Below are 9065 nucleotides of genomic sequence, written 5' to 3' on the forward strand. Positions count from 1 at the left end.
TTCTGAACTGTTATGTGACATTGGCCAATTGTTGCACGTTTGCCTTGATTAAGATAAAGTTTGTGATAAAGTTGCTTAAATCATCAAGAGGTCCTGTTCCAGATGATCTTGTGAATGTCCTATTGAAAAAAGATCCTCCATAGAGGTGCAAGAATTTGTTATAACTATTTGATAATATAATGGGCTTTAACACCCTGCTGACATCTTGGACATCTACTGACCACCATTTTTGAAATGGGCCATTGATTGCCTTTCTGGATACTCCGAGTGACATGTTCGCAAAGCTACTTTTGAAGGAGTTAAAGTATAAGGGAATTCTTCCTCCAGCCCAAACTGCCTTTAGAAAAGGTATGTCTACCTATTCATGGCTTATGTTTGAATATCCTAGTAAGAAAAGCCACCTCTGCTGGACAGCCTTCCTTGTTCTTCGGCTGCATTGATTACACAGCCAAATTTGCTAGGGTCGACAGGGCCATGTTCTAGATTAAATCAACAAAATGGTGGATTGATCAGGGCTTGTTAAAGCTTTCAATTTTCCTGCTTTCACTCAGGATCCTTTTGGACTCGAGTAGAGCCCTGTAATCCTCTGAGTTCTATTCCTGCACCCCTCCTTTTTTTGGTTATACTTAGCAGATTTGGTAGACTTGCCTGATCTGGCATGGCACTGGCTTTCAGCATATCCAATGTTTGGCCTTTGTGGATGACATTGTTGTAATGGACATTATCCCAGTAGGGCTGCAAAGAGGTTTGGATGCCCTTTATATGTTTTCACACAGACTTAGATTTAGAAATTGACATTAAAAAAGCCAAAATAATATACTTTTGGCCAGTTAGGGAAACAATGAACTGGAAAATCAAATTGATACCCTTGAATTAGTATTAGTTCACCTTTATGGGGATTTGTTTTCAAGTGTCTAAATCCAAAAAGAAAAGTCTACACACAGATACACAGAAAGCTACAGTCTTGATGTCTTGCCTTGGGAGCTTCAATAGGAGGTTCAGGTGTTTTTCCTTGTCATCGTTAATTGAGACCTTCAAATTAAATGTTATCCCAGTGATCTTGTAAGCACTTGAGGTTATCACACCGACTTCAGACACTAGTTGGTTAGGGTGGAAGGCAAATTGTGTCAAAGTCCTAGTTCTGGGTAGCGAGGGTCTTAGTACAACTACTACATTGTCAGTTGGGCTTAACCGTGCTGGTGACCCTTAGTAAACTTAATACTCCTACGTCCCGTCCCCTTTCCTCCATACTTATGGGACATCCCTCCGTCCTGTGGGACGGGACCAGAGCGCTTTGTAAAAGCATCCAAAAATAGAAAAAATAAATAAAAATGTTTTAGTCCTTCCTCTCTTTCTATGCAGGGCCCGGCACGCGGCCGTAACCCCACCCATCTCGGCTCCGCATCGCCCATCAGTCCTTTTCTCCGCTCGATTGGGACTGGACGCGCTTGCATCCTCAGAAGATCTTCCTTTTTCCTCCTCTCTGGCTCTCGCTAGTGATCGTTTATTAGTCTGTCTGTCGTTCAAACTAGACTTTCCAGATTGTTCATCATGTCACCGACGCTTCGCGAGGGCGGACCCCCATCCTCTTTGTTTAGAGTGTTTGGGTCCGGATCACCGTTGGGACTCCTGTTTTTATTGTGACTCCCTTTCAGTCCGGTCACTTCAACCTCATTTGGAGTGGTGGGAGGAGGTGTTTTGATGTACTCCTCCTTTGCATTTTCAGGCGTTTATCGACGAAAAGAAGAAACGCCTGGTAAGTGTTTTACTTTTCAGAGCACCCCGGCCGGGAGATACCTTTCCGGGCTCTTCCCGTGCCGGGAGGAGTGTTGCTCGCTTTGTCACTTGAGATTGCCCCTAGGTGCCTTCTGGGCCTAATAATTGTACTGGAGTTTTCTCTGAGGGTCTCCATAAGGTGCCTATGGATACAGGAGCACGCTCCGCGGCCCCTCCTGTAGGGGCTACCTGTAGACCGTGTTCTACTGAATCGTGGGATACCAGAGCTCGCTCCGAGGCCTCGTTATCGGCTTCTCTCAAAAGTACCGGGGTGTGCCCCGAGGCCTCGGCTGGGCTTGGTGTTACCGAACGGATGTTTGAGGCCCACACTAGTAAGGCTGTTACCGGACCTAGGTCCGAGGTCCCTCGTGCAGAGGCTAAAGAGACCAACATTTCTGAGAGGCCTGCCAAGGCCTTATCGGTGAAGGTTGTTCCTCATCGTTCCCGCTTTTATGGCGACGCCTGAACTGTTGAGGGGGCAGGGAGTGAAAGTTCTTCCCTTACGGGCAGTGCCGAGGTACGTCCTGTGAAGGCTAGTTTGGCTATTGGTATGTCGCAGAAACATTCCAGGCCTCATAGTACCAGCTCGGCCGAGGTTCCTTATGTAAAGGCTAAGATTAAGACCCCTCATCCACCGATGGGGACTCCTGCCTCACTTCCACACGTGCCACAGTTCCCCTCAGGTGATGGCAAAATGGCGGCCGTTCCCGCCAAGACCACTGCGGCCATTTTGGGTGCTCACCCTACAACTACGCCATCGGCCTCAAGTGTAGGAGTTGGTTTCGCGGGTGAAGACAAAGTTCCTTGTACGCATCCGTTTTGTCCAGTTTATTATTGGAACGCCCGGATGCCTCCCCCGCACAATGTCTTGTTGCCTGTTGGTTCGGCACCTTTGATTTTTGTGGACACTTCGGGGGATGGGCCTATGTGGCAACCGTCCCCGCTGCGACCCTGGAATTATCCTCCTCATGAGAGGCCTTCTCCGGCAGCTCCAAAACCGTCTCCGGAAGATGACTTTTTCGGGAAATTTCAGACACTAATGAGTACCGACCCCTTGAGAGAGTATTTCAAGGGTCTTTTTCGCGAGATATGCCTGCCTGGGCCTCCGCTTCCACCAGTGTTTCCGCCGGCGCCGCCCTTGCCTACGGTGCCTCTACAGACCCTTCCGCCCTTGCCTCCATTGTCCCCCGTGGACAAGACGGTGCCTGACATGGTTCAGCAGGATCCTGACCTGTCGGATGATGCGCAGGGCAAGTAGGACAGCGAAAACCAGCCCCGCTCTATTAGAGCTTTTCACGACCGGGTATTGGACATGTGTCTATTGGATATCCCAATGCACGAGGCACTCGCTCCGCAGGAGGGTGTGCTTTCGGGGGCGTTCACCTTTTTCTCCTTCAGAGCGTACCGGCCTGTTCTTGCAGAAGGACGTTTTGGCCAAGGTGCGCAGGGTCTGGGAAAAGCCACACTCTGGACTTTTCGTCAATAAGAAAATTGACCCGCGTTACAGGCTGCATTCTTCAGAAGAGGTGGCCCTGTCATCTTGCCTGCCCCCCTCCTCTACAGTGGTAGCCGCGGCCTCTTTGCAGTCCATGCCTGCAGCGTCCTCTTCTACAACGGCGACTCAGGTTCTGGGGAAAGAGGACAAACTCTTGGACTCCCTTGGGAGGAAGATTTTCGCTAACTCTGCCTTGCAGCTCCGGCAGGCCAACGCGGAACTGGTGTTAGCGGGGGCAAACACGAAGATGTGGAAAGGTCTGTCAGAGTTCGAGGAGTTCATTCCGGTCGAGAAGCTGGAAGACTTTAAGGCGGCTTTTTCTGACGCCAGAGTCTTGGCTCAGGATTTGCTTGAGGCTGCGGCTCATCACGTCCACACGTCGGCTCGGGGCCTTATGCTGGGTGTTGACACCTCTCGACAGGCATGGTTTCATGCCACCAGGTTCTCTAAGGAGTTACAGGACAAGGTGTTGGACCAGCCGTTTGACGGTAAGGAGCTTTTTCATTCCACAACGGATGCGGAACTCACCAAAACGATGGACAGCACCCAGACAGCTAAGTCCTTGTCAGTCCTGGTTAAAACCCCTTTCAGGACCCAGAGACCGCTGTCGCAGAGCCGGCCCTCCTCTGGTTGCAGGGGCTTACTAGACCGGAAATCCCACAGAGTGGATACCCCTTCGGGTAATTCCTGCCAGAGGCAGCAACGGACCCGGTTTTTCTCCCACTCCTCAGCCTCCTCCTCAGGTTCAGGTGGTAACACCACTGAAAAGCCTTCCAAATGAGGGTTTTCCTCGCTTGCACAAGACCCCGGTGGGAGGACACATTGCGTCTCATTGGGAGGCATGGCAGACCATCACCGAGAAAAGGTGGGCCTTGTCAGTCGCTCAGGCGGGCTTCCGCTTACCCCTACCCCACCGTTCAACCCTCCTTTCCGGCAGTCGGGATTGCCCTCCCTAAAAGCTGAGGTTCAGAAACTGCAGGACCTCAGATCTGTGGAACCCGTTCCTCTGGGGGAGCGAGGGGAGGGCTTCTACTCCCGGCTGTTTACGGTGCCCAAACCCAACCAGGCTGGCCTGCGCACCATCCTAGACCTTTCCCAGTTCAATCTTTTCCTACCCCAAGAGAAATTCAAGATGATCACGCCCAGCCAGATATGGTCCTCCTTGCAGATGGGCGATTGGCTCAGCGTGGTGGATCTTCATGATGTGTACATGCATATTCTGATTTGGAATCCACACAGGAGGTATCTCTGTTTCTCTTTGGGAGGGGAGCACTTCCAGTTTCGAGTGCTTCCTTTTGGCCTCAGCTCGGCGGCGCGTGTCTTCACGAAGATGATGTCGGTGATTGCGGCCTATCTTTGTCTGCAAGGTATCCATGTGTATCCGTATTTGGATGACTGGCTCTTACACAGCCCTTGCCCGTTGAAAGCCGCTGCAATCTTCAGTCTCCTGTTCCATCTTGGGCTGTCGGTGAACTGGCAGAAATCTTCCATGACGGTCTCGCAGGAACTGATTTTCCTGGGTTTTCGCTGGAACATGATCGACTACAGAGTGTACCTGGCCGGGGACAGAATGGCGGATCTGTTAGCCACGTGTCAGATGTTTGTGCAGTTGGAGAGCATGTCGGCCTGGTGGTTCCAGAGGCTTCCGGGCATCATGGCCTTGAGCATGTTGGCTCTTCCTCTTGCTCGTCTCAAGATGAGGAGGACTCAGATGGCTCTTCGGAGTTCTTGGCGTCAGGCTGTGGATCCAGACTCCAAGCTGATAATGATTCCGGCTTCCATGAGAGTGGACCTGGAGTGGTGGTCGTCTCTCAGCAACCTGTCGGTGGGTGCGGGGTTTCAGGACAGAGCCCCTACAGTGACGGTCACAACGGACTCCTCCCTTCTAGGGTGGGGTGAGATGTTGGATCTTCTTCAGGTCTCGGACCTTCGGTCGCCGTTACTTCATCAAGGCGTGTGAGTGAGCTCCAGGCCTTGTCGATGGAGCATCCTTTCTTGGTCTTTAACAAGGATAAGGTGGTCCTACGGACAAATCCTGCTTTCCTACTGAAGGTGGTATCTGAGTTACATCTGAACCAGTCGATCTCCCTGCCGGTCTTTTTTCCGTACCCTGTCTCGGAGGCAGAAAGGGTTCTGCATTGTCTCGATGTCAGAAGGGCTCTTAAGTTCTATCTGGACAGAACAGCCGAGCTTAGGAGTTCTTCTCAACTGTTTGTTACCTTTGGTAGACCACAAGGTAAGCAGGCGTCAAAGGCGACCATTTCTTGGTGGATCGCCGCCTTCATTACGGAGTCTTACACCGTCCAAGGGCTGAAGCCTCCTAAAGTATTCATGGACACCTGGTGCGGGGCAAGGCAGCTGCAGTTGCCTTTCAGAAATATGTCCCCTGGGAGACCATCGCGAGAGCGGCTACTTGGGCCTCCCCATCTGCTTTTTGTAAGCATTATTGTCTAGACATGAGCTCAAGAGCTGATGCTCAGTTTGGTCAGGCTGTGCTGAAGAACCTGTTTCAGTAAGGGATATTTCCATCCACCCGTAGTTCCTGTAAGGAGTGCTTGGGAATCTCCCATAAGTATGGAGGAAAGGGGACGGGACGTAGGAGTATAACCAGGCTACTCACCGTAGTGCCCACCTTACTCCTAGTCCATAGTCCCCTTTCCTCCATAAGCCCGCCCGCCGTCCCCTCTAATAAGGTTCCTCTGTTATTGCTAAAAGGTCTTTGACCTGGCAATAGAAAAGGACTGATGGGCAATGCGCGGGGCAGAGCCGAGATGGGCGGGGTTAAGGCTGCATGCTGGGGCCCGCGCAAGAAAGAGAGGAAGGACAACATTTTGAAAAAATGTTTTGGATGCTTTTTACAAAATGCTCCGGTCCCGTCCCACAGGACGAAGAGATGTCCTTTAAGTATGGAGGAAAGGGGACTATGGACTAGGAGTAAGGTGGTCACTACGGTGAGTAACCTGGTTATTCTGACCAATCTAGCAACACTCTAAGATTCTTGCAACTGTTTCTTAGCAGTCAAAGGTACTTAGTGAGATACAGAACAGCAATCCTTTCTTCCCCTACCCCAATCATGAAAAGGCAACTAGAGGACCCACTGTGTATTTTTCCACTTGTGAAGACTCTTCATCCTGTGTGGAACCTCAATGTAGTATTGTCTATACTGGATTATAACTCGTTCCAACCTATCTCTGCAACAGACATAACATTGATTACCTGGATACTAATGTTCCCGGTACCAGTGATTTCCAACAGAAGGATCAGTGAGTTACATGCTCTAGCCATTTCATAAGCATAAACAATCTTTCACAACGACAAAGTGGGCTTTGGGACCCATCCAGTATTTCTTCACAAAGTACACTCGATTTCTATACTAAAGAGGAAATATGTCTTCCTAATTTCTTCCCAAACCCTTCTTCAGATTGGAGAGAAGCCTAGAATCTTTATATTCTGTCTGGACAGAAGGAAAAGGAGTTGAAAGTCCACAGATAGTTTTTCACATATGGGTATGATCACCCTGGCAATCAATTAGCTAGGAATTCCTTTGTCAGATGGTTTGTTTCCTACATATGGGAAGCACACAAGATTCTGAAGCTTCCAGCTCCAATGGGTCATCACACGCATGAGGTAAGAGTTGAGACAGCCTCAGTGGCTTTACAGAGGCATGTCCTCATGGATGTAAAGCAGCAACCTTCTAGGTCAATTTTAAGGAAGCATTGTTACATGGACACCAGATCTCGGATGAATGCCCAAGTTGGGCAGGCAATCCTCTGTAATCTTATTGGCTATAATAGGTTGAGGACCAACCTCCCGTAGCTTTCATGATGTCATGAAATCTCCCAAAATATGGGGAAATGGTGTAACAAAACAATGCAGCAGTAAGTTACCATTACTCACTGCAGTAACTACAGTACTCCTAGTCCATAGTCCCCTTTCCTCTACATGACCTTGCACTCTCCGTTAACCTTAGCTATACATTAAAGCTGACTAAATCAGATGGAAAATGACTGGCAGAAAAGGGGCGAACCTTTGGGTGCAGCAATGTGTGCTTTCTTACAACCTCTACTTAGGATAAGAGGGTTTTTATACACAGAAGTGGTTCCGGTCATGTCTCTTTGGGCAGATATCCCAAAGGTATGGCAGAAAGGTGACTATGGATAATGGTCAGTTAAGTTTTCCATCCTTTGGAACTAGGGTGTAGGGTATGCTGTCTAAAGTGCTCCCACATTTTTTTACTTTACATTTTTGGATTTTAATCTTTTTTTTAAGGTTACTAAGCATCTTTTGATGCCTCCTAGTCTTTAAAAGGGTTCTTTTTGTGAAAAAAAGTAATTTTTTTTCACACTATTCTGTTTTGTACATATGGTGGTGCTTTGTGCCACCTCTGGGAAAAACTATTTCTACAAAGATGAGAAAGGAGGGAAGCCTATCATTTGGCTCACTTGGTAATCCCTTTGGCATTGACTGGCTCCTGGCTATTAGTTATTTTCTGTTTTTTTGTGATATAAACCAGTGAGGGGCGATGTTGCTAGTTTCTGCCAATCAGGAGGTCAGATGTATGTAGCTACAGCATCTGTTCCCCTGTAAAATAAATGCCTCCTTGCCTACACCCGGCACTTGCGAGCTGGACATGGAGCGTGCAAATGCTACTGGGACAGCTAATGTCTTCCCAGCTCGCTTCCCTTGTTTCTCTCATCCCCGTGACCGCCTGCTCCTTTTCTTTGACCCTCCATGAGTCAGTTGGTTTTGTGTCTTTCGCAAAACTTGCCAGTGAGGAGAAAGTCTGATTCTACGTGCTGCAGCATTCCTCCACATCTCACAAGAGTTCCCCCTTCCCCGAGAACTGTGACACTTGTTTACTTCACTGCAACGGCATGTTAAGTCCATGTGGGAATTTTTGACTTTTTAAAACAGGTATTTGTGGTATCTTGTATAAATCTGTGATCTTTACAAGGTATGTAACTGTGTAACTAAGCCGTGATCTCCTGTAACGGCATTGCGATGCCCCCCTGCTGCCTGTGCACTTTATAAATGTAAAATAAATAAATATGTATGCCGTTCCAGGTTCCAAGGGCTAGAAGCTGGAACCTCAAAGGCTGTGCAGTTGAAAAGTGGAGGCAGTTGTGAAGGCTGTGAGGTGTTCGTGGGGTCTCCATAGTTAATAAAGTCTTACCTCTATCCTTGTGTCCCGTCACCTTCCTTCTACATTTTAGCGATGAGTGGTCCAGACCTATTCATTCATCCTCTTCGTGTCAGTTCTGATTGATTCTCTGTTGACACGGACAATCGTTATTTTATCTTCTTCGTGTCAGTTGTAGAAGATCATTATTTTATTCAACTTCATGTCCGATGTGAAAAAAACAGGCTGGGGAAGTGGGACTTCCTTAGTACAGCTGCTGTTATTTAACAGAGGACAGTGTTATCAGACAGTGTTATTCAACATAATTGGATTCTGTAGAGTGGGTGCTGTTCATACAGGAACATACCATTGACTGTACATCCACCGCAGGCGTCCCCGCCCAATCCAGGTACATAATCCATTCCTTGGTCTGACTGGAAGCAGTATTGGTGGAACTATATGGGTGCAGTGGAACATGAGAGCATGGGACAGAGAAGAAAATGTTCTTACTGTTGCATGTGCTGGGTCCTGAAGGCCAAAAGAAGTATAGGGAGATTCCTCCGCTTACAGGCGAGCCAGGTGACGAAGGCATGAATGTTTATGAGAAAGCTCTTAAACAACTGGGTAATTACTATGCTCCCAAAACAAACATAGCAATAAATAGATTTAACTTTC

The sequence above is a fragment of the Ambystoma mexicanum genome, chromosome 7p (genome assembly GCF_040938575.1).
Source record: "Ambystoma mexicanum isolate Mex_15411 chromosome 7p, UKY_AmexF1_1, whole genome shotgun sequence".
In the NCBI taxonomy this organism is placed as follows: Eukaryota; Metazoa; Chordata; class Amphibia; order Caudata; family Ambystomatidae; genus Ambystoma; species Ambystoma mexicanum.